At 37.7% G+C, this 26,475-nt stretch overlaps 1 protein-coding gene across 8 annotated transcripts in view; it reads left to right on the top strand.

Moving 5' to 3' along the window:
• The window catches only part of NCOA1 (nuclear receptor coactivator 1), a 241,570-nt gene that overhangs the window by 86,303 nt on the left and 128,792 nt on the right, over window positions 1-26,475 (top strand). The window lies entirely within an intron of this gene.

Here is a 26,475-nt window from a genome sequence, read left to right as displayed (position 1 = left end):
TCTATGTTTCTTCAATACATATGCACTCTCAGAGGAATCAGGAAATCTCTGTCCCTGTACTCTTGGGGACTTCCCTCATGTTCTCTGGCTTCAGGAGTTTCTTCCTGGTTCTCACTAGAAAGCTGGGGTTTCCTTCTCTGAGTCTTAGTGCCTCCCCCCTCTACTGTTATACAGTCGTGCCCCATCGGGGCCCTCTGGGTTGAAGTAGTAAGGGAAAAAGAAAAGTACATCGTGAGGATGCTCCCCCTACTCTTCATAGTGCCCTGGCTCCTTTTTCTAGTTCCTTAGGACAGATGGACAGGTTTTCTCTTAGGCTTTTAGGTGTCCTGCCTCTGAGGTATAGCTCTGTGACATGGGCTGGCTTCAGGGCAGAGGGGGGGAAAAAAAAGGAACTGGGAACTACCTCCCAACCCCAGCACACATACACTTCCCAGCTCGGCAGATGCCCCTTTTACTCCAGCAAGAAAGAGGGGGTTTCTCTTGGAGTTTTTGCTGTGTTTGCCTGAAGCATAATTCTGTGACTCTGCCCACCCTCATGTCAAAGTGGTAAATAAAGGTGGGTTTTTTTTTGTTTTTTTTTAAAGATTAAACTTACCATCCTGTTGAATGTTCTTCAAGTTTTGACTTCCCTTCTTAGTGGTCCTGCTATTGGTTTACTTTTTAGAGTCTTCAGGTAGTTGGTTTTAGTATTCTCTCCAGAGCTTTTAGTTGTATTCTGTGGGAGAAATCGGCTCTAGTGAATGGGCTTTCTACATCATGGCCTTCACTGCAAGTCAAGTTATTTCATTTTGAAAGTATTTTTTATTTTTCTAAAAACTCTTTCTTGTTCCTCAATTACTGCATTTTATGAACAGATTTTTGTTTTGCTTTGTTTTATGGATATATTGACTTCTTGAATCTCTCTGTTGATACCAGCTAAAATTAAAGGCCTTTTCTTTCTTTTTGTTGCCTTACTCTCTTTCCTTTGGCTCATTGTGCCCTTGCTTTTTCACCTTAGTGCCGTCTTAGTTTTTATTAAGTAGCTGGTAAATCTTGGCTGTTCTTCTTTATAGTATTTTCAAATGAAGGTCTAAATCAGTGGTTGCCCACTTGAATATATATATATATATATATATATATATATATATATGTCATATATATATATATATATATATATATATAAGTCATATATATATATATAAGCCTTATATATAAGCCTCTTGGGGAGCAGTTTAAATGCAGATTCCTGGCCTCACAAAAATCTGATTCAGTAAATCTGGGGTGGGGCACCTAAATGCTTAGTTGATTCTGATGCTGGTGGCATCTTGGTAACTGGTGTAATTCTATAAAGGTCAATGTTCTTCTTTACTTCTCCACTGAATATCGTCTTCTCCACTGAATATCATCACTGACCACAGGACTCTGCAGGTTTGCTTCCCACTTGCTGTGATCCATGGGAGGCAGAGTTCCCTTTTTCTTTACCATGCAATTGCAGAGAGGAGGCTAACAAGTAGGGACCTGTCCCTCCCTCAATTTCAGCTATAGGGAAAGAATTTATCTGCAGGGAGAGTTCTGATTAGTTCTGAGTTGTCCTCCCCCCCCCCCCCGCCCCCATCCAAGGTTACCCCTTGCCTGCTGTTATCTCCATCTCAAAGTTCACACTACAAACCCTCTGACAAAGACTTTAGACTTAAAGTAAATGCTGACTAGCGTTTACTGTATACCATCAAAGTTGTATTGGTCTGGTCATCTTTGGTGGTTCTTCAGTCAGTTGTTTTGGGGCCTGCTTATACTTGTAGGCCCTCCTGACATGAGATATCTAAGACAGGGAAGAGCTAGATGAATGGGCTCAGGTTGCTATCTTGAACTGGAAAGCCACGGTTACTTTTAAAGCGATGTTGGTTTGTAATGTGCCAAAAGGTATTTTGAATTCTCATATGAAATAAACATGATAAAGTCTGTAGCTATATTATAATTTATTCATACTCAGGTGTGCAAAGAAAATGTTCCTTCTTTATTTTTCTATAACTCATCTTTTCATTTTGATGGACCCTGGTCACTGGGTAACTAAAGGAAGAGTACCAGCCTTACTCCAGTCTGGTAAACTAGGTCTTATCCAGTAATTGACATTTGTCTCTTAGGATATTTCAGTCTCTCTTTGGATACTAGTCATTCACATATCATCTCTTCTCTCACACCTTCCCACACTGGAAATCCAGACTTATGGGTTGGATGTCTGTGGCTTGTGTGACCTTGTAGTGGTGCGAGGATGTTAGGACCTACGGGCCACGTGCTGTCTTCTCTGGTTCCTCTCTCGTGTCTCCTTTAGGGTCAGTGGTTGTGCTCATCCCTGGAGTTGTGACTACTTTGGTGCCACCAGAGCTCTGTCCTTAGGTGTTCTTCAGATGTCTGCGGCCAAAGCTGACAACGAATGTTACTTGAGATCTGTTCTCTTGGTTCCCGGGATGCGTTGGCCACCTTCCCAGGTGTCACAGATAACCTGAGGCCTGGCTAGAGCTTCCCATTGGCCCCCTAGCCAGGTGGTCTCTTTTCCAGGCCTCTACTATGGCGTCACTTAGCTCCTAATCACAGTGACCTGTTCTGGAAAACTCACCTTCCAGCATCTTAAATTACCTCTCCTGTAGTACTTAAGAGCTCATGGTGCCTTCCAGTGCTTTCCCAGTGTCTTCTATGGTGCAAGAAAAGGGAGACTCCAGAGCAGATCCCACACCATTCCTTAGTCTGCTAGTGCATCTGTCCATATTTTTGAAGTGGTTATCACATCAGCTTGTGCCAGGTGTGTGCAGAGGGGAGGTGAGAGGTTGGTGGTGAGTGTCTGGTGGGGGGGATGCTCTGGAAGGCGGGCACTTTGCATAGTCTCAGCAGGAAGGAGAGCAGAAGCCATTCTAACTCTCAGATTTCCTTACTCCATCAAACACTGCCTTCCTTTTGCAGCCTCATTGTCTTCTTTTTGCAGTTTCTATGAGGAGAGAGTAATGAGAATATTGGTCTACTCACTCCCTTCTCCTGTCTCTATCTCACTTTTTTTATCCCACAATCCTTTGGCCAGAATTAGGAATTTGAGACTTTAATTCACACTTTCTCTAGGTTTTATCCTCTTTCTTTTTTTTTCCCTAATGTTTATTTATTTTTGAGAGAGAGACAGAACGCAAGTGGGGGAGGAGCATAGAGAGAGGGAGACACAGAATCCGAAGCAGGCCCCAGGCTCTGAGCTCTGAGCCGTCAGCACAGAGCCTGATGCGGGGCTCGAACCCACGAACTGCGAGATCATGACGTGAGCCAAAGTCGGACGCTTAACCGACTGAGCCGCCCAGGCACCCCGGTTTTATCTTCTTTCTACCATAGGTAACAAGCCGTACGTTCTCTCTGTCATGAACAGAAGGAATATCTGCTCTATAATGTGGAAAAAACTATTATCGAGTCTTTCAGGTTTGGTTAGAAAATATTAGTGTCAAAATTATGTTTTCTTTGGGAAAATTAGACTTTCAAGGTTTTTATCTTACTGCAAAACCCTTTTATTTTTAATTCGGAAGGTGAATATTAAATATTTCTTTCTCTTTACATTCCTAAACTTCTCCAATCGCAGGGATCCTATTATAGAATGGTAGGGAAGCCAGTAGAAGGAAAAGCAAATGGGAAAAGTATATTAATAACTGTTTTAATAATCATTTAGGGTGTATCTACCCTCATTATTCTTCTTTTTAAAAATTTCTTTGGTTTTTCTTGCATATTTACCCTTTTGCCCTTTTAGTTATAGGTTCTTATTGTTATGTTTCTGAAACATATTTTAGTTTTTATTTGATTTGTATGAAGCCTGTAATTTTGGGATCAGTTTGTGTCTTAATAATTTTCCCAAATAGGAAAATAGTCTGTGTTTCTATTTTTTTGTATCTTCTTGAAATATTTATCAATAGTGTTTTGTAAAATTTTGAAATGTGGCTTTAGAATATAGGTCTCATATTTTTTTTACATGGTTCATTTTCTTTTTGACTTTGTTGTTGTTGTTGTCGTGTGTGTCTAAGAGTGCAAAATCCAACTTGCACTTCAGTTCCTTCTGCCTTGTGGCTCTGTCCTGTGTGTTCCCATACTACTTTACTTGTCTTTTCTCGGATTTCTCATATTTGCATTTACTAGAGTGTTGTGAGCTCAAGGGCAAGGGCTTAGGTGCTGTTTGTCTTTATTTGCCTTAGTGACTGACCTATTCCTGCTCGTAATAGGTGTGGGCCATCAGCAAACTCCTTACCTGATTTATTTTTCTCCACAGTACTTACCATATTCTAATATACTGTACTGTTTACCTATTTGTTTTATTTATTGTCTCTCTCTCTCCCCACTAAATTACAAGTGCCACAGAGGCAGAGATGTTTTACTGTTTTGCTTAGTACCTACTGTATTTGTAATACCTAGAAGAGTAACTGGCACAAAGGTGACCAGCGATTATTTGTGGAATGATTAATTAATGAGTTGTTCAAATTGAGATAATTGCCTAAATTATTCCACATGATATACAAAATACAATAGCTATAAACTTCTGATATGGAAAAAATAAGTAATATACTCATAAAGGTATAGAATTTAAAAGCTAGGAACACCTTGATATCATCTAACTCAGTCTCATGTTGTGAAATGCCCAAAGGTGAAATGACCTGACTTAAGCACACAGTCAGTTAATTGTTGAAATGGAACAAGAATTTAGAACTCTTGAGTAAATCTTAATAGTGGCATCTGGATATGTGGTTGTGGTTAAGAAAAAGCACAGGTTCTGGAATCAGATATAGGCAGGTTATCTGACCTTCTGTGCATCAGTTTCCTTTTCTGCAAACTGGGAATAATTGTACCTTTTCTTCTAGATTGTTCTGAGATCTTTATGAGACAAAGCACACTAACTCCTAACTCTTAGCACACTGCCTGGCACCGAGTGGTGGCTCAATAAAGGTAGCTTCCATTATAACTATTTGGAATATTTTTCATCTGTAGCTTGTAGATGTGAAAGATCTTTAGCTTTTGAAGGGGCTTTAATCCCTGTAGTGTGCCAGGCTTGTAATTGTGTGTTTAATGTTTCTCCATTAGATTGTAAGCTCCATAAAGGCATGAGTTGTGTCTATTTTCTTTATTTTGATGTACCCGGTGTCTTTTACAGTGCCTGAAACATGGCAGGCACTGTATATGAATGAGTCATCAAATAACTGAGAAAGTTGCTAAGGGGCTTGAAAAGAGGAATATTTGATGGACTAACAAATATTGAGAAGAATTACTTGGGCAGCTTTCTATGAAAACCCTAGGTAGCTTGTTAGGCTGATTCATATACTTCTAAGCAACCTTGTCCTGTGGTTTTTTCCAAGAAAGCTTCTGCTGGAAATGACAAGAATAGTAGAATTCTTGGCCAGATTATTAGTTGGGTTTATATGATATTGCCATTGTAGATGATAAAATTAGCTTATGGATCACTCTTGGATAAGGTAAAATGACCCATTGAGGTTCTAGACCTGTGAAGCTGAGGGATCAAGTACCTCAGCCGCTCTATGGAGAAGTGATAGTCTTGAGGCCCTTGCCCAGCCTTCACCTCCCTCCCTCCCTTCCTTCCTCCCTTTCTCTCTCTCTCTCTCTCTCTCTCTCGCTCTCGCTCTCGCTCTCGCTCTCGTTATTATACCTTCATTTCATGAAAATCAAGAAAACTGTTTTTCTCCTCAAATTGCTATCCCCTCCTTTTTTTGTACTGTTTTGAAGCAGTAACCATGGTTACTAGTAGAGGCTCCTTAGAGCTTTAAAAACATCAGTCAGCTTCACAGCTGGAGGCAGAATGATCTAGATAAAAGCGTAAGAATAAAGCTTACTGTGGTTTTTTTCCCTCTTGTTAGGACTGAGTTCTTTCATTAGGGAGTACTCTGCATAAAGGGCAATGTTCTTAGTTCTCATTAGAGTAGACAACATTTTCATTTAAATTAACAGTAAGTTAGCACCTGGCTCCTTTTCAGTCTGGAAATAGAGGTAATGCTATCACTCCTCTATCCTCCACCTGAACCTACTCTTTCTCTGTCCTCTTTCTCTTTTCTTTGTCCTTACCACCTTCCCTGGGCCAATATGAGTGATAGCCAATACTGGGATTTGAGGCTCAGATGGAGAAGGTTGTGAAGTTGCAGGTTTAGATTAATGGGGGCGGGGGTGGGGTGGGGGGCGGGAATGAAGGAGCACTAAAACCTTGATACAGTGGTATCAGGAGCATGTTTGCCAGGATCAAGAAGAATCAAGGGCCAGCTTTTATCAGAGGGCCCGAATAGGAGATTTCTAGAAGAAAGGCTAGGCAGCAAATAACTGTCTTGAGGGATGACACTGTTGAGAAAGGAGAGGAAATCTGTATTTATGAAGCATCTAGTATGTATTGAAAGTACCACATAGGTACTTTCTACTCTATCATGCTCTCTTTTATAGAAGGCTGGAAGGATTCTTTTAAATTTTAAAATGACTTACAGTTATTTTCTTTGTATTGCCTTTGTATTCTGAAACTCTGCCATCTTACCATCAGGATGGTTTATACATTCTTGTTTCTTGGTGTGATCTAGACCAGATGTTGGCAAACTACAGCCTATGGGCCAAATCCTGCCTGCAGCCTGTTTTTTATAAATAAAGATTTATTAGAACACAGACACCATACTAGTTTGTATAGTCTATGGCTGCATTTGCACTCTGAAGGCAGAGTTGAGTGGTGGCTGCAGAGACCATATAGCTTGCAAAACCTGAAGTATTTACTGTCTGGTTCTTGACAGAAAAGTTTGCCAACCCCTGATCTAGATGGACTGGATTAGTTCATTTGGACCAGATCCAGGAATGGTTATATAGGGAGGAAAGCACAGTCTTGGGTTCTACTCCTTGTGGACATTAGAATAGTAGTGGCATGAAAAGAGGGTTTTAGGGATTTGGATGAAAGTGGTGGGCTTTCTGGGCCCTTTTTAATCATAGGTCCCAACCTAAACTGTGAAAGGAAACTTTAGATGTAAACATTATGGACTGGGTTTTTTGTTTTGTACATTTCTTTGCCATTTTTTATTCCTGCATACATACCTGTGTCCATAGTCTCGTGTGGACTTACTCTCATTTTCTTACTCATTTGTATACTCACATAAATGTAGGCTTACATAAGTATTTTAATTGAAAGTGACCTTGGAGATCATCTGCTCCAACATCCTTATTTTACACATGGCAAAAACTGAGTTTCTGAGAAGTTGTCATATACGCCAGATATCAAAAAGCAGGTTAATGGCAAATTTGGGGAGTAAAAGCCTGGTGTTTTGACTAATTACCTGTTGTCACGCATTCACATATGAAGCCTCCTCTGTAAGGTCTTGTCCAACGTATCTTTAAGTAGGACTTAGAAAACTAAAGAAACAGCTCAAAGGGGAGAAGAGCATTAATTCTAAATTCTTATTTAACTCTGCTACTGATATCTTTGCAATTTTTAGTAAGTGTACCATTCTTTTGATAAACAGAAGTAAGAATCTAGAATATAAATCCAGTTTGTAAGGATGATTATGGATTAAGTTCTAGGTATTTGTTTCATTCCCAGGTAAATGTACAATTATTCAAGTAAACACAGTCCCTATTCACAGTGTATATTCACGGTCTCTGAGTAATTTGTAAGCAGAACATTGAAGAATTCAGAATCTGTGTTGTTGTAAGTAGGTTACATAAATGCATTTTAAAAGTTTTTCAGTTGTGAACTGAACAAACTAATTTATAATTTATAAGAAAAAGACAATTTATGACTTCACAATCTAATGAGAAAATTCCTTAAGAAGATATGATTTAACTAAAAAGACAAAAAAAAAACTCCACCAGAAATTACAGCTGTTTTACTTTTATATTCCTGATAGGGATATTGCCATCATAATCGGGCAGAGTCATTATTTTCCTAAAAGGCCTCTCCCTTTATTGCATCAGAAAACCATCATTGAATTTTTTCTTGCTGGTTCCCCGGGGACCTATATTAGACAAGAGAAATCCTAAGAGAAGTTTCCACAAAAGATCTACGTTAGAAACTGTACTATAAGAGCGGATATTAGCATCCTTTTGACTTATTCCAAAGATGATTTATAAAACTGTAACACTAGTATTATTTGCCTATATTTAATTAATCTCTGCAGAGTTATGTAATCGTTCCTTCTCTTCCTGTATGTGATAAGTCAGGCCGCTCTACTGTCTTTCCTTTTACATTGGAGAAGGGTTTTACATTTTTTTTCTTAAATTTTCTTTCTTTTGTAATACAGTGAGCAAATTCATGTTGTAGCTGAACAGACTTAACCAATTTTAATTGTACATTAGTTATGTTATTTTAAAATACACAATTGCTATGGGATCTTTCAGAAATTTAAGCCATTTTAGTAATTCAGTATACTTAGTTGTATATTTTTATTGAAGGCCTGTCTCCAAATGGATTATCTGCACAAAGACAATCAAATGGAACACATGTTTGTTTAAGTTTGGAATCCTAAATAAATGTTTTCATTACACTTGGTTCATTAGAATTGAGATTGACATATAATCACAATGGTTTGGATGTCACCTAACTGGAACTGTGATTTACCAACATAGTTTAATGTTCTAACCTAGTATTTTGGATTCTTTAAAACCATGTTTTCTCTCTAATAGTTATAAAAATAATTGATTCCTCTTTATTGTTGTTTGAAATTTAAAATAAATTTAATTTGTTAAAAAAAATGATTAGGTACAAAATGCTGCTTTGTTTTCTTTTCCTTTTTTAATGTTTATTTATTTTGGGGGGGGGGGGAGCAGGGACAGAGAGAGAGGGAGTCACAGAATCCAAAACCAGGCTCCAGACCCTGAGCTGTCAGCACAGACCCCGAAGCAGGGCTCAAACTCACACACTGCAAGATCATGACCTGAGCTGAAGTCAGACACTTAACCGACTGAGCCACCCAGGCACCCCTGTTTTCAAACTTATTAATATGTCTCCAGTTTATTGAAGTCTATTTAAATTTACAGAACATAAGTTTCTAACATGAGTTCCATGGACCACTTCAGAGGGTCATTAAACTCTCCTGATACTATATTAAAAATTTTTTTCCATGTGGGAATTCTTTTGAGATGAAGTGTCTGTAGCATTTAGTCCATCAGTCAAACAAGGTTAAAAACCACTTTTATAGGGCTTCTGAAGCATTGCATCTTCCAAAGGAATATTGAAGGTAAATTTGCTTTGCTTTCTAGAGTCACTTTATCATGGAATCTTGGAGTGACCAACCTCCATTTTTTATAGGTAAATAAATTGAAGCCCCCAGAAGTTAATGATGTACCCAAAGATTAGCAGAGAATCGGCAGGGCTCTTATGGTCTCCTGATTGATTTCTTAGGGCCTTTTTAGCCCTTCTGGCCTCTGCACAGAGGTTGCTGAGCATTCAACTTGACAGCCAGGTATTTGTATTTGAATACAGAGCATTTGTGGGCACAATAGAGAGCTCTAATAATTTGCTTCAATTATTTCATGACCTATTGGTCTGATGCTAATTTATTGGTGTCTCAGAAGGAGTAAAAATGGAGGTCCCTGTAGTCCCAAAGGAAAACTTCTTAATTGTCACAAAAACATTATACCTTTGGCAGTGTCCATGTTGAAGTAGAGTTTAGGAAGATTATATTCATTCATTTAGCAAATATTTATCGTGTGCTTACTGTGGGGATATAAGTTTCACTAGTTGATAAAGAATAATTGCGGGGTCACTTGGATGGCTCGGTCGGGTAAGCATCCAACTCTTGATTTTGGCTCAGGCCATGATCCTAGTGTCGTATTTGAGCCCCATGTCGGGCTCTGTGCTGAGCGTGGAGCCTGCATGACATTTCTGTCTCTCCCACTGTCCCTCTCTCCCACTTGTGCTGTCTGTAATAATAAATAAAATAAAATAAAATCTAAGAATAATTGTGGAAAATTATGAGATTGTGTTAATTTAATACCATCACCAGTTTAATTAATGTTGGAAAATGTTTTTCTTTCTAATCACTAACCCAGAGAAGAAAATGTCATATAATAATATTGATAGCAGTTTTTGTATGATAGTCTTTATTTAGTATGCCAGTCAACAGAGCTTTGAAATATAAATTCTCAGAGTACTGGGAATTAAGGAAATGTCCTTATTTAAATAAGGACCAAAGCTTAAAAAAAAAAAAACAAAACCAAGATTTTTATTTTATTTATCACTTGACTATTTGATTGAGATTTAACTATTATTCTTAGTTAATGAGTTTTTAGTGTTGAATTTATGTTCACATTTCTCATTGTGAACATAGATCCTGAATTTTTATATTATTAGGTAATATAAGGTAGCATAGTTACAAGTGTTAAAAAGCTATAGCAAATTAATTTAAAGTATTCTTAAATGAACTTAAATTTTAATCGCTTTTCATATATACTTAAAATGCTTTCAAAATAAGAATTTTATGACTTAATGTCTTATTACATTTCAGAGAATTAAAGACTAATCCCATTCTACAATATTCATTTTAAATGGTATGCTTGAGATTTATGAACTGTGAGATTTTGTGCATATCTTTCCAATCCCAATTAATCAGTATGGCTTTTAAAACTGGAAAAGATTCTTCGACATTCTGAGTCCTATTTTAAGATTCCTTAGCCAGTTCAGCTTATACAAAAAAAAATCACTCCAAAGGAATACTAACATCATAGTATTTCTGTTGTGTTTGTTTTCACATTCTATGCTTTTAAAAATGTTTTCACTTTATTTTATTTTTAGGTGTTTGTTTTTGAGAGACAGCCTGTTCATGTGCGTGGGGGCAGGGGGGGATGGGGGATGGGGGATGGGGAGTGGGTGGGAGGGGCAGAGAGAGAGCAGGAACGGATGATCCGAAGCAGGCTCTGCACTGACAGTAGGAAGCCCTGTATAGGCCCCCAACTCACAAACCAGGGCTCCAACTCACAGACCGTGAGATCATGACCTGAGCCGAAGTTGGACACAAAACTGACCAAGCCACCCAGACACTCATGTTTTCACTGTATTTTTATATTCAAACATATAAGGTATGTAATTAGTTTTTAAGGGTGAATATATGATGAAATATTTTAGTTATAGGCAGTAAGATTCAGTTGATGCAGGAATCTCAGTTGTTTGTTTCCCCGCAACCCGGCCCGTGCTCCCATTAATAGTGTCCTGAGCTTGTAACCTTATATTTATTGCTTATTTATTGTATTGTTTCTTTCCTCAACTAAACCTCCCTTACCTCCATCTCCTTGAGGACAAGTTTCTAGATCAACTTTGAATCTTCAGGATGTGACACACAGCAGATGCTCATAAATTTTTTAAGTAAATGAATTGATTGAGAGATATGAGGGACCTATCTTTGGGTCCTCTATAGCCACCAAACAAAATTTTAAACTCTGGGGTACTGTGTAATGGTTTTCCAGAACCTGTATGTCTCCGGAGAGATTGATTGATTGACTGATTGGTTTTTATTGGCTCATGTAATTGTGGGAGCTGACAAGTCTGAAATCTGCAGAGCAGGCCAGCAAGCTGTACGCCCAGGGAAGTGTTGATGTTGCAGCTCAAGTCTGAAGATAGTCTATAGGCAGAATTACCTCTTCCTTAGGCACCTGTCTGTTTTCCTTTAATGCCTTCAACTGGTTGGATGAGGTCCACCTATATTAAGGAGGATAAAGTCTACTGATTTAAATGTTAATTCATCTTCAACAAAATCCAGAGTCAGATGTCTATAAGATGTCTATAAGGGAAAAAGAAAGAAGAAATACTGCAAAAAGTGAATGGAGTTTAAGAGACATATATCCCAATTCTGTGGACTTCATTTGGATCCTGATTAAATCAAACCAGTTATAAAAAGATGGACTTTTTTTTGTTTGTTAGACAAACAGAAAAAAATTTAAAATGGAGTAGGTATTAGATGATAGGAAAAAATTATAATTTTAATGGAAATGACAGTGATATTATTCCATTTTAAAAATTACTCTCTGTATGGACTGAAGTCTTCATGTGTCAAATGAGTAGGATGTCTGCGATTGCTTTAAAATACTCTGAAAAGATGCTCAACATCACTCATCATCAGGGAAATACAAATCAAAACTGTGATGAGATACCACCTCACACTTGTCAGAATGGCTAGAAACAATAGATATTGGGGAGGATGCAGAGAAAGGGGAACCCTCTTACACTGTTGGTGGGAATGCAAACTGGTGCAGCCACTCTGGAAGGAGGTTCCACAGAAAGTTAAAAATAGAACCACCCCACAACTCAGCAACTGCACTACTAGGTATTTACGCAAAAGATACAAAAATACTGATTCGACAGAGCTCATGCACCCTGGCGTTTATAGCAGCGCTATCAACAATAGCCAAATTATGGAAAGAGCCCAAATGTCCATCGACTGGTGAATGGATAAAGAAGATGTAGCATGTATATACAATGGAATATTACTCAGCCATCAAAAAGCATGGAATCTTGCCATTTGCAATGACGTGGATGAAGTTATAATGTATTATGCCAAGCAAAATAAGTCAGGCAGAGAAAGACGAACACCATATTTCAGTCATATGTGGAATTTAAGAAACAAAACAGTTGAACGTAGGGGAAGGGGGAAAAAAGAGAAGGAGACAAACCATAAGAGACTCTTAATGATAGAGAACAATGATAGAGAACAGGGTTGATGGAGGGATGGGCGTGGGGGGTGGGTTAAATAGGTAATGGGGATAAAGGAGGGCACTTCTACTTTGAGCACTGGATGTTCTAGGTAAGTGATAAACCGCTAAATGCTACTCCTGAAACCAATATTACACTATATATTAACTAACTAGAATTTAAATAAATTTTGGGAAAAAAAGTGAAAAGACAACCAAAAAGAGTGGGGAAAAAATTACAAATCATATAGCTGATGAGGGATTTGTATCTAGAATATGTAAGAGGAAAAAAATTACAAAATGATGCATGTATGATACTACTTACATTCTAAAGTATGCACTTCAAAACAGACAAGCTTCATCTAGTTTTCAAGAATAGGGATAAGCAGGGGTGCCTGGGTGGCTCAGTCAGTTAAGCGTCCCACTCTTGATTTTGGGTTAGATTATGATCTCATGGTCGTGGGATGGAGCCCCGTGTTGGACTCCTTGCTGGGCATGGGGCCTGCTTAAGATTCTCTCTCTCCCTCTGCTGCTTGCATACACACTCTCTCTCAATTCTCTCTAAAAACAAACAAAAAATTAAAGAATAAGGATAGACAAGAAGTGTTGATTTTTAAATAAATCAGTAAATAAAATTTTCCTTAGACTTACTCCATTGGCATACAAGTGATTAAAGTGTAATGTTCAGGGGCGCCTGGGTGGCGCAGTCGGTTGGGCGTCCGACTTCAGCCAGGTCACGATCTCGCGGTCTGTGAGTTCGAGCCCCGCGTCAGGCTCTGGGCTGATGGCTCAGAGCCTGGAGCCTGTTTCCGATTCTGTGTCTTCCTCTCTGCCCCTCCCCAGTTCATGCTCTGTCTCTCTCTCTCTCTGTCCCAAAAATAAATAAAAAACGTTGAAAAAAAATTAAAAAAAAAAAAATAAAGTGGAATGTTCAATGAATTTTAAAAAGTAAAAATAAAATACTCTTATCTTTATCCCATGCCTAAAGTAGATGAAACAAGATCAGCAGAACATTAATAAGTGCTAAAGCTGGGTAATGGGCATATAGGGATTCATTGTATTATTCTATTTCTATATATAAAAGTTTCCATAAGATAAAGGTTTTGGGTTTTTTGGTTTTTTGGTTTTTTTTAAATGAGTTAAAACATATTAAGAACAGAGCTTGAGGGTTGCCTGAGTGGCTCAGTTGGTTAAGCGTCTGACTTTGGCTCAGGTCATGATCTTGTGGTTCGTGAGTTCTAGCCCCGTGTCAGGCTCTGTGTTGACTGCTTGGAGCCTGGAGCCTGCTTCAGATTCTGTGTCTTCCTTTTCTTTGCCCCTCGCCCGTTCACGCTTTGTCTCTGTCTCTTTCTCTCTCAAAAATAAATAAACATTTAAAAATTCTAATAGAACAGAGCTTGTCACATAGTAAAAAAAATGTTCATTCATCTAAAAAATACCTTCATAAAACACGTAGATTGATGTTTGACCATATATCTGGGTACTGTGTGGCTTAGCCAAGTTGACTTGTAAAATTAACCATCAGAGGTAGCAAGTAAGTGGTTAATTTCAGTGGGAAAAAAGATTTCTTAGCATTTTCCTAAATGAAATCAGCTATGAAGAAATTGAAATTGGTATAAGGAATATTAATAAATAAAAAAGAAACATGCAAGGGTGGCTATGACCAGAATATATTTGTATATCAGAATCTTATTTAAGTGCAACAGAGGAAAAAAATTAAGGCATATGAATAAGTATTACATACTATATAAAATGGAAAATTTTCAGGGAATAGTGATCAGAGTGGGGTAAATTTGGGAAAGTATTTTTAAAGAATATGCATTTTGATCAAATTATGAAAATTGCATACATGCTGTGTACACATGTATGGAGTTGGGGGATAGTTCCAATGAGTAGAATGCCAAAGGCCTTTTGAGAGGCTTGGGTAGGGAAAGGAGGGGAATAACTGAGAGAGGGCCTTGAATATACATTTGACATCTGTTAAGCTGGGCAGTTAGAACAACAATAACACGGGTGCCTGGGTGGCTCAGTTGGTTAAGCGCCCTACTTTGGCTCAGGTCATGATCTCGCAGTTTGTGAGTTCAAGCCCCACGTCTCGCTCTGTGCTGACAGCTTGCTCAGAGCCTGGAGGCTGCTCCGGATTCTGTCTCCCTTTCTCTCTGCCCCTCCCCTGCTCACACTCTGTCTCTCTCAAAAATAAGTAAAATTAAAAAAAGAAAAACAGAACAACAACAACAATAACAAACATCTGAGTTAATTAGGAGGGAGGTGATTAAATAAAAACATTTCTTGCAGATACCAGATACTGTTCTGCGTGTATAATGGGCTAGAGTGGTTTCTAAGCCCCAAGCACAGGAGAGGACAACCTGGTCAAAGATTTATAGAGAATCCAGGTCTCTTGGAGGTTGCTCTAGAACTTTCTGATTTCGTGTTGCAGGTAAAGATGAGAGAGGATATACTAATTTTGCCTGAACTGGCCATCTGGCACTCTAAGAATAATGTTGTTAATTTCATCAGTGATGTGGAAATACAGAAAGCAGCAGGTAGAATATGATGAGTAATGTACACACGTGGCTCAGTAGATACTCCATGAGGTAAAACTTGTGATATTATTTTATTCTACTCTGAGGCATAACATAGAGTACCTTATTTTAAGGAATTTTATCCTATTTGGTAAGTCCAGCATGATGGTTATAAAATTTATAGTATAAAACTTAATATTCGAAGATATCAGACATATCAAATTACTGGTAAATCAGCTCTATCAAATTTGTCAGTAATACCTGCTGTGGCAAAGACCATGAAAACTGCTGAAGTTCAGAGTGGGAGGGTATTTACAACTATTTTCTGGGAAGAATTTATGAAGGATGTACGATTTAAGCTCTCATAAAATAGGATTTGAAACATTTTACATAGTGGGGCATATGGGGCAAGTGGAAACCCCCCCAAGTTGGAGGCTTAGCTGTGGCCAAAATGTACTACATGTTTTATTTAAAATATTTTTTTTAATGTTTATTTTTCAGAGAGAGAGAGAGAGAGAAAACGAACATGAGTGGGGAAGGGGCAGAGAGCGTGATGGAGAAAGAATCTGAAACAGGCTCCAGGCTCTAAGCTGTCAGCACCCAGCCCCCTAGGTGTCCCTGTACTACGTGTTTTAAAAAAAAGCTTTGTTAATTCGGATTATCTTATAATTTGTACATAGCCCTTTACCTGCTTATTGTGTATAGTTAGTCATTTTTATGCCTCAGCCTTTAGTCCTGCTATTTATTTTTACACTGGAGCCCTGGTGACCTGAAGCTGTAGCTTCAGTTAGTTGTATTTACCTTTTTTTCTCTCACTCCGCATTCTGTCAGTCTCAAAAAAATCCATGAGAGTATTGGTCACTTCTTGAAAGTGACACTGAGATGTTGTTCTTTATTTTGTCTTCCCACTGTGTATGCCTTTGTTTTTATTTCTTTGCTTTTTACCCATAGTCCTAACAGCAGGGATGTTCCTTGTTCCAGAGCCTCATATTCCTACCATTGTCATTGTAATTTGGCCCTACCTCTTCTTGCTTTCTTTCCAGATAGAAGCTGTTTTCAATGATGGTATTTCTTCCTGTTAACTTCTCAGGCCCTATTCTGATTTCTGTTCTCTAGACCTTATTGCCTCTTACTTATTTCTCCCATGGCAAATTTCTTCTTTGGATTGTGTTTATAGCAATTTTTATGATATGCACAGAAGTTGAATTACTGAAATAAAACCACTTATTTTCTGTACCTCAGTTAGTATTCTTTACCTCAGTTTTCATCAAGTCAACTGGATTTTTTCCCAAAGTAGTCTGTATCTTCAAGGTTTCAGTACATATGATCATTTTGCAATAAAAAATAGTGGGTATTGTTAAGGCTTCTCACTTACAAAGTTACTGGAGAATGGAATATTTAAAATATCCATGCAGCTTGCATGGATAACTTTCCGTAATTCCATAGCACCAATATTATTTAAAAAATAATATTGGACATTTATAATCAGCCAGTGAAGCTACATTTTTAATAATGCTGGGAGAAAAGGATTTAATAGCTTCTGAACATCTTAATCCTGCTCCTTTCCCTGACGATTTTATTAATTGGGATTCCTCTGGAGACCGTTCTTTGGAAAACAACTCCTACCTTCTTCCCACCTTTACCCGAGAGGTCAGAATACAAGTATTCCTTTCTTCGCACGTACTCTAATCTTGGTTAGAATTATTATGTCTCCCACCCCCCCCCACTTTAATTGTTCCCTGTTACTACTTCTGTAGTTTCAAAAAATACTCACTCTAATTAAAATTAAGGAAGAGCACTGAGACTTGAATGTAGCTTTCAGTTGTTATATTAAGTACAATTTGCTAAATGGTCATGTGATTGGGGAAGAATAGGAGCAAGAGATTGGGTGGTCAACCGGTAAACTCTTTTTTAACAAATGCCAAATTCTTTTCAATATTTAATAACTAATGTTTTCTTCAGTAGTAGTTCTCCAGGTAATCAAGACAGTATATTTTAGTTAATAAATAAGAACATAAGTAGGGCTATTGGAAATATTTATATTAAGTTATTCTCAATAAAATACTCTTCTAGAACCTCCTTAATCCATTTAATAAAAAATTATTGTCCTTCATTAAAAAGTATGTTAATATGAACCAAGCAGTAGTATGTATACCCAGCCTAAGAGATGGAATTTTACCAATACAATGGAAACTCCCTTTGTCAGCTTGTTTCAACTCATCCCTCTTCCTGTCTCCCTCCAAGTATAAACACTATACTGAGTTTTGTGACTGTTATTTTTTAATTCAAAAATTTTCTTTTTAATGTTTGTTTATTTTTGAGAGAGAGAGACAGAGCATGAGTGGGGGAGGAGACATAGAGAGACATAGAGGAGGGGGAGGAGACATAGAGAGAGAGGGAGACATAGAATCCAAAGCAGGCTCCAGGCTCCGAGCTATCAGCACAGAGACCAATGTGGGGCTCGAACCCACGAACCGAGAGATCATGACCTGAGCCAAAGTCAGATGCTTAACCAACTGAGCCACCCAGGCACCCCTGTTATTTTTTAATTTTAAAAAATAAAATTTACTGTATATATATCTATGCCTAGACAGAATAGTTGATTTATTTATTTATTTTCAAACTTTATAAAAAGTGGTATATTGTATGTTTCTTCTTAAGATCTTCTTTTAAGTGTCTAGGATACATTGCTCTGTGGGACATTTATTTTTGTGGCTAGTTGTGGATATATGACGATTTGTTCTAGTGGTGATTGACACGCTTGCTTTTGTTTTTCCTATCATGAATAATACTGCGATGAGTATTCTTATACATGTCTTGTGGTATACATGTGCTAAAGCATCTCTACCTAGGAGTAGAATTGCTGGGCCATAGGGTATGTGCATCTTCAATTTCAGATACTAAGTTATTTTCCAATTTGGTTTGTGGCACAGAGTGTCTAGATGTACACTAAAACTTTCCTCTTCTTCCTGGGCACAGATTAGGTAGTATTTTCCACCTTTTTTTTTTGCATTAGGATTGTCCATTTAAATGAATTCTGGTCTGTAGAGTTGGAGTAGAAGTAATGTATGCCTCTCTTAGCCTTGGCCTACAGAAATCTGCCACGTGCCGTCATCCAGTTTCTCTTTTCCCATCATCTGGCCAAGTTTTGTGTCTCTCATACCAATTCTTTCATCTTTTTCTCCCTGTTATATATATTGTGCTGGACATACCTGTACAGGTGGAATAGAGGTGTAGTGGTCAATGACCATCCTTGTCTTGTTTCTAATTTTAAAGTGAATGCTTCAAATATTTCACAGTTATCTACAGTATTTTCTATGTTCTCTAGATACCCTTTATAAAGTAATGTGGTTCTCTTTAAGATTTTTCTAAAAATGTTATTAGGAGTGTTGAATTTCATCAAATGTTTTACCAGTAACTATGGAAAAGTTCATTTGAGTTTTCTCCTTTGCTCTGTTAATTTTGTGAATAATATTTAGATCTTTGTAATGCTAAATCATACTTATATTCCTAGTATAAACTCATATGGATTAATCTTTTATCATTGCATTCAGTTTGCTAATATAAGTATCTTTCACTCTCTGTATTTTTTTAGATACTTAGTTTGGGTAGTGAGGGATACTGGGTTAAATGACTGTTTCAGAGATTCCCTAACTTTCCCAGTTCATTGTGCCCTTATACCAAAGAAATACCTTACAAGTATACTTATTAAGTGATTAGGTATAAACAAATTTGTATTTATGTCTTAGTAATTTAGTAGCTGTTTGAAAAAAATATATACATGAATTCAAAGAAAAAGTTATATTTTCATTTTATTTCTAAATAACCACAAATATAGTTGACCCTTGTACAATGCAGGGGTTAGGAGCACCAACCCTCTGCATAGTCAGAAATCCTGTATAACTTTTCACGCCCCCCCCCCCCCCCCCCCCCGCCCGCCACCAAACTTAACTACTAATAGCCTACTATTGACTGGAAGCCTTACTGATAATTTGACACACATTTTGTATTGTATTTTTACAGTAAAGTGAGCTAGAGAAAAAATGTTATTAAGAAAATTATAAGGAAAAGAAAATATAGTATTATACAGTATTTATTTTTTAAAAAATCCAATTAAAGTGGCCCGGCACAGTTCAAACCATGTTGTTCAAGAGTCAGCTGTACTTATTAATGGGATATGTGCATCTGAAGTATTGCATAACTTCTCAAATCTTGGAATCAGACTGGGCACTGCCACACTCATTTCCTATTCCATGTTGATTTTCACACGGTGATTGCTTTTTATCACAGCAACTACCATAAACTCAGCTTCACCAAGAGGTCATCAAAAGGAATGCAGTGTAATTTACTGTTGAAACCGTGAAAGAATGCGTGTGATGTCTGACAGATGTTGTATGTTGCTGTTTCCTTTCAAATTGAAAACGTCCCTTGGCACCCCTGGTGAATTCACTGTGGTACCTCAGGATGACTTGGAACATAGTTTGGGAACCACAGAACTAGTTAGGTTGTGAGTTTTGGAGAATGAATAGTGAGAATGTGGACTTTGAAGGATACTACATTTTCCCCCCATTTGATATATTTTTATAAAATATTAAGGTGAGTTGGAATAACAAAGGATATCAGCCCTACCTTTAATAAAATGTGATGTATGAATTCATTTTCTGTGTTGAGGTTCCGATTGTGAGGGATGCCTGTATTTTATTTAGAGTTTTCACTTGTGTTCAAGAGTAAGCTTGACATATTTCCTTTACTAATACTGTTTTTTTTTTTTAATTTTTTTTAACGTTTATTTATTTTTGAGACAGAGAGAGACAGAGCATGAACAGGGGAGGGGCAGAGAAAGAGGGAGACACAGAATCAGAAACAGGCTCCAGGCTCTGACCTGTCAGCACAGAGGCCGACGCAGGGCTCGGACTCACGGACCATGAGATCATGACCTGAGCCGAAGTCGGACGCTTAACTGACCAAGCCACCCAGGCGCCCCTACTAATACTGTTTGGTTTAGGTATTAAGGTTGTACTGGCTTCATAGAATGAGTTGGGGAATATTTCTGCTCTCTGGCAACCTTTTTGGTAAAACTCAACTGCCTTGTGAGAAGATTAAAAAAAATATTTTTAATGTGTATTTATTTTTGAAAGAGAGAGAGAGAGAGAGAGAGAGAGAGAGAGAGAGAGAGTGTGTGTGTGTGTGTGTGTGTGTGTGTGTGTGTGTGTGTGAGCGCAGGGTGGGGGTGGGGATGTAGAGAGAGGGAGATACAGAATCCGAAGCAGGCTCCAGGCTCTGAGCTGTTAGCACAGAACGTGATGCAGGGGCTTGAACTCATGACCCATGAGATCGTGACCTAAGCCAAAGTCAGATGTTTAACTGACCAAGCCGCCCAGGCTCCCCTTTGTGAGAAGATTTTTTAAAAAAAATTGTTATGATTGAATTTTGGTTTTTTTTATTTGCTTGTCTGTATTATTTTCTATAATGCCATACCATATACCTTTAAGACCAAGCAATCTTAAATCAAGACACAAAGAAAATTTGTGTATGGAGTTAATTCTAAGTAGTTAGATCACTCAGTCCTCAAATCTTGTACTTTTTTTTTAATGTTTATTTATTTTTGAGAGAGAGAGAGAGCATGCACACACAAGCAGGGAAGGAGCAGAGAGAGAGTGAGACAGAGGATCCGAAGCGGGCTCTGGGATGACAGCAGAGATCCCCATGTGGGATTTGAACTTACGAACTTCAAGATCATGACCTGAGCCAGAGTTGGCACTGATCAAGCCACCCAGGCGCCCCCTCAAAATCTTGTACTTTTAAACAAAACTGACTGACTTATGGTTTGGGAGAAGATTTTAAACTATTGATTTAGTCTCTTTGATAGCAGTAGGATTATTAAGTCTTTCCATATCTTCCTGGGTTAGTCTTTAAAAAAAAAGGCAAGAAAAACTATTTTTGAATAATTTTAGATTTATAGAAAAGTTACAAAAATAGTATATTGAGTTCTAGTATGCCCCTTAACTACCCCACCCTGTTATTAATGTCTTATATTACCATGATTTGTAATTTGTCGGAACTAAGACACTGATATTGACTAATTAAACTTCAGACTTTATTTGGATTTGAGTAGTTTTTTTTTCATTGAAATCCTCTCTCTGTCCTGTGTCCAACCCAGAGTTATCTCATTGTATTTGGTTGTCATGTCTCTCCAATCTCCTCTAGTTTATGACACTTTCTTAGTTTTAATGTGTTTTTATGACCTTGACTCTTGAGGTATGCTGACCAGCTGTGCTATAGAATCTCTCCCTATCTGGGTTTGTCTCATGTTTTTCTCATGATCACACTAAGGTGATGAGAAGAATACCACAGAGGGGAAGTGCCGTTCTCATCACATCATTTCAGGGAGTGTATGATATCCATGGCATCACTGATGATGTTAAATTAACCTCCATCACATGACTAAGGTGGTGTTGCCAGGTTTTTCCACTGTGAAGTCATTACTCTTCTCTTTCCCTACTTTAATTCTTTGGGAACCGAGTTCCTAAGTCCCTAAGACTGGAAAGTAAGCTCCACCTCCTAGAGGGAGGAGTGGCTGGATGTATTTTTTGGAATTCTTCTGTAAGAAAGATTTGTCCCTTCTTCCTCATTTATTTGCTTATTTATTCAGTCATATGTTTATATCAGAGTGTTCTAGGTTTGTTTTCATGGGTTTTATGTTTTCAGAATTTACCTAGTTCATTTAACTTTTCAAATCTATTCGTAGAAGGGTTTTCGTAATATCATCCTATTTCTTTGATCTTTGCTTTACTTATAGTTAGGTTCTCCTTCTCACTTTTAATAATTAACTTGTATCTTCTTTTTCTTGATCCAATCAAGGGTATTGTGTTACTCATTTCAAAGAACCAACTTTTGATTTTATCATTCTCTTTATTGTGTTTGTTTTCCACTTCATTGCTTTTATATTTCTTTTTATTTTTTTTAAGATGAGGTTATTTTTTAGTTAGACATTTAACTCATTAATTTTTAGCCATTCTTCTTTCTTAATGAAAGCATTTATAGGAATACATTCTCCTGTGAGTATTGCTTTTGTAGCATTGTATAGTTTTGAAGTGTAGTATTTTCATTATTGTTTCAGTCTTATTTAAAATTTTGATCCAGGGGCGCCTGGGTGGTGCAGTCGGTTAAGCGTCCGACTTCAGCCAGGTCACGATCTCGCGGTCCGTGAGTTCGAGCCCCGCGTCGGGCTCTGGGCTGATGGCTCAGAGCCTGGAGCCTGTTTCCGATTCTGTGTCTCCCTCTCTCTCTGCCCCTCCCCCGTTCATGCTCTGTCTCTCTCTGTCCCAAAAATAAAAATAAACGTTGAAAAAAAAATAATAATAAAATTTTTTTTCTGTTAAAAATTAATTTTTTTCAGTTATTTCTTGAATTGTGAATTATTTAGAGATGTAGTTTTAAATTTCCAAACTCTTGGCAGTTTTGTGTTTAGTTTCTTTCTGACTTCTCTTTCATGTATTGTGACCAGAGACTATAGTCTTTCTGGGGGTAGTGATTATTCCAGTCTCTCCTCCGTGTTTCTTAACCTCTCTTGCACATTTTCATTTCTGGTGACCTTGTGGGCCACTGTAAGTTTGTCATCGCTGTCTTACTGTTCACTTAGTTTTAGTTTTTATTTAACTCTTTCATTGTGATTTTACTTAGACTGTTTTTCAGTTCTAGCACTTTTAGTAGGTTCTCTTTCAGATTTGCCCGTTCATTTTTTAATACCCTCCTGAACCTTATTAGTGTTTTCAACTTGCTTTTCTCTTTCTTTTGTGTATTAGATATATTTAATGTTCTATATTTGATAATTCTAATATCTGAAATTTTGTAAGAAATTTTTACAATTAAAAATTTTTTCACTGACTTTGTAATAGTGCCTTGTTTACTTGTGTGTTTTGTGATTTTCTTTTGGAATTCTGAACTCCTTTTCTTTGGAATCCTGTGTAATGATGGGAATTATTTTTGGTTTGGGTTCAGGATACATTTTTCTAGACAGGGTTTTCATTTACTTCTATGTGCTTGGAGGTGGGGGCGGGAGGGTTAGTCTGTGAACCTGGATTTGAACATAAAATTCTCACTCTTGGTTTTTAGGAAGACCCACATCGTGTAGATGATTCAGGCATCAGATTCTTATGATTTTTTTGCCAAAGAGGTAAATTTTCCTTGATGTTTGCCTTTGAGGTGTTTTTGATGTTTGAATTCATCTTTTTCCTGGGTTATTGTACTTCTTGGGCCCTGACTTTGTCTGATGGTCTCTGACACTTCAGGAGGCCTAAGCTTTTTTCCTCGGTCCCTCCACTCCTAGGTTATGCACCCTGACATCTGGCAGCTTTGCTGCTTGCTTTTCTTTTTTCTCAATTTATTTCCATTCTTGGTGTTAGTGATTTTCCCTTGTATTCTTTATGGGATATCCAGCATCGAAAAGGATAATTTTTATATTTTATTGAGCAGTTTTAGATGCTATATTGCAGAAGTGTTTTAAGACTTGTAGTCTAGCATGTTTCAGGGAATGGAAATCCTGTTGGAAATTTTTCAAAAGGATAGTTTCTAGAAACCAGTCCAGACCCATAGACTAGAATCTGCAGAATGCAGGTCTAGGGTACTTTTAAAATTTCTTACATAATTTTGATGCTCTATAAGGTTGAGAACCACTGACATAGAAAAATTTAACAAGTTTTTTTTGTAAGCTTAAACAATTAAGTATTAATAGATAATGTTTATTGAAGATAAGCTACCATACATAGTAGGCATGAGATAATCCTAGTTATTAGTAATATTATTATGTGCTGGGCTCTATTCTAACCCCTTCACGTATGTAGCAGTCTATCCCTCACAACACTATAGCTACAACAACTATCCTCGTGATATTTTTTATTATTATTATTTTTAATGTTTACTTATTTATTTTGAAAGAGTGCATGCACACAAGCGGGGAAGGGCAGAGAGAGAGGGAGAGAGAATCCCAAGCTACAGGGTTTGAACCCATGAAACGTGAGATCATGAACTGAGCTGAAACCAAGAGTCACTCTCTTAACTGACTGAGCCACCCAGGTGCACCAAACTGTCCTTATTTTATAAATGAGAAATTGAAGCACAGAGAAATTAAATAACTTACCCAAGATTACACAGCTAGCAAGTAGCACAATGACATTTTAATCCAGATAGTTAATATAATTCCAGGTAAGCTTAACCCACCATCTTTACAGTCTTGATTCCCAGAGGTAATCTAATATTGAAGAATATAGCCAGAAAAATATATTTGAATTATTATATATTCATGTAGCTTCAGTATAGGTATAGGGGAGCAGAATAGTATAGTAGAAACAGCTTTAAGTTACAGTGAGGCAGACAGGCATGAATCTTTCCTCAACTGCTTACTGTATAGTGATGAGAAAGCAGTTTATCTTTTCTGAGCTTTTACTTTTAGTATTGGTAAAGGAGGATAATTATCTTTACTGCACAGAGATTTTGAAGAAATAAATAAAACCTATAACATGTTGCTTAACCATACACAAAATGGAAAGTATCAGGATTCATGGTATCCCCTAAGAAAATTATGTTGACTGCCATACAGGAGATTGTAGTAAACCTTAGTCTAGGATGATGTTAGGAGAGGCATTTGACGGCACTGGTTGATGGGGCTGCTGGGGGCCGTGCTGTCTCTCTTGAGAATATACTTGGTGCCAGGTGCTGCCCTAGGCTCTGGAGATACAGAAGTGATAAAGACATAGCCTTCCTGCTCTCAAGGAGCTGACAGTCTGCTTGCAAGGATCCACACAGATATGTAGGCAAATAATTTGCCAGACGCTGCCGTGGGTAAGTGTAACTTGTTATGGAGACACAGAGGAGGGTTATTCAACCAAACTGTAGTGGGGGTTATTCAACCAAACTGTAGTGGATGAGGAATGACTTTCTAGAGGTAGGATGATGATGGAAGGGATTAGTGTCATAAATCCAGACAGGCAAAGCAAAGGCTAGTAAAAAAATTGTCATTGCCACAAAGGTGTCCCATTCACTAATGAAATATGTCCCCAACATTAATGAAAATATCAGAGATGCTAGGAAAATACGCTTTTATCAGGTCAATGTTAAAATATTAAGAGCCTAGTTTTAGGTTTAGGCTTTACTAAAGCAGTTTTTAAAAGTAAAATTTAAATGGCACTGTTTGTGTATAGCATTAAAATTTCTATTAAAGAACACTTTCTGAGGTATTGTATATATATAGATATATGGCCTACATGCTTGTTATTCAGTACCATTGTCACATTAAGTTATATTCTGGGGAGGGAAGAGGGGGAGAAACAATGATCTTCAGAAGATGGAAATGATAATTTGTGAGTTGGGGTAAATATCACCATGTGCTGTTTACACATTTCTTTTTCTTTTATCCTTATTCACATGCAATGAAAACTTACTTGTTTAAGTGGCTCATTTATAGTTTATGGTTTTAGTTTGGTATAGTGCATTGCTCTGGTAAGGATTTGATATTGATCAATAAAGTTGTATGTATAGAAGTTAAGATTTCCTTCCATCTTTTTCTGGTGCCCCTCACCAATAAAGTAACATGAAAAACACACCAGGGAAAGGCCACTCCTTTGGCAAAACTGGGATATCAAAAAGAGAACGAATGGGGTGCCTAGGTGGCTTAGTCGGTTAAGTGTCCAACTTCAGCTCAGGTCATGATCTCACGGTTCATGAGTTCAAGCCCCACACTGGGCTCTGTGCTGTCAGCACGGAGACTGCTTGGGATCCTCTGTCCCCCACTGTCTCTGCCCCTCCCCTGCTCGAACTTTGTCAGAAACAAATAAACATTAAAAAAAAAAGAAAAATGAGAATGAATAAAGAATTTCTTGGAAGGGGAGGAATGTGGGACTGGAAGAAAAAAAAAGAGGATGTTGAAATAGGCAGTTGTAATGGATAAAATGAAATCAGGGATCATAGGAATAATGAATGAGGTTGGTCTTTAAAAATAACCCCAAGGCAAGCAGTATCTCTGCATATTCTGGCAGCCAGATCAATGTGACTTGATGTAAAAGTAGACTTTGATCTACAACTCAACTTATATTTCCATATGAGGCTCTCTTGCTTCCGCTGCTCAGCCACCAGAGCTGTCTTCCTAAAAATCTTAGCTAGTTGGGTTCTTTCCTTGCTTAAGCCTTCCAGTTGAAGTATTTAGATGTTAAATCTCCCAAACCATCAGGAGTAGCGTGCATTTTAAATATTGTCCCTTGTTGCAATTTGGTCTGAAGACCTTCAGCCAAATGAAGACTTAACATAACATTTTCTC

The sequence above is a fragment of the Prionailurus bengalensis genome, chromosome A3 (assembly GCF_016509475.1).
Source record: "Prionailurus bengalensis isolate Pbe53 chromosome A3, Fcat_Pben_1.1_paternal_pri, whole genome shotgun sequence".
Taxonomy (NCBI): Eukaryota; Metazoa; Chordata; class Mammalia; order Carnivora; family Felidae; genus Prionailurus; species Prionailurus bengalensis.
This window is presented reverse-complemented; position numbering and strand designations above follow the sequence as displayed.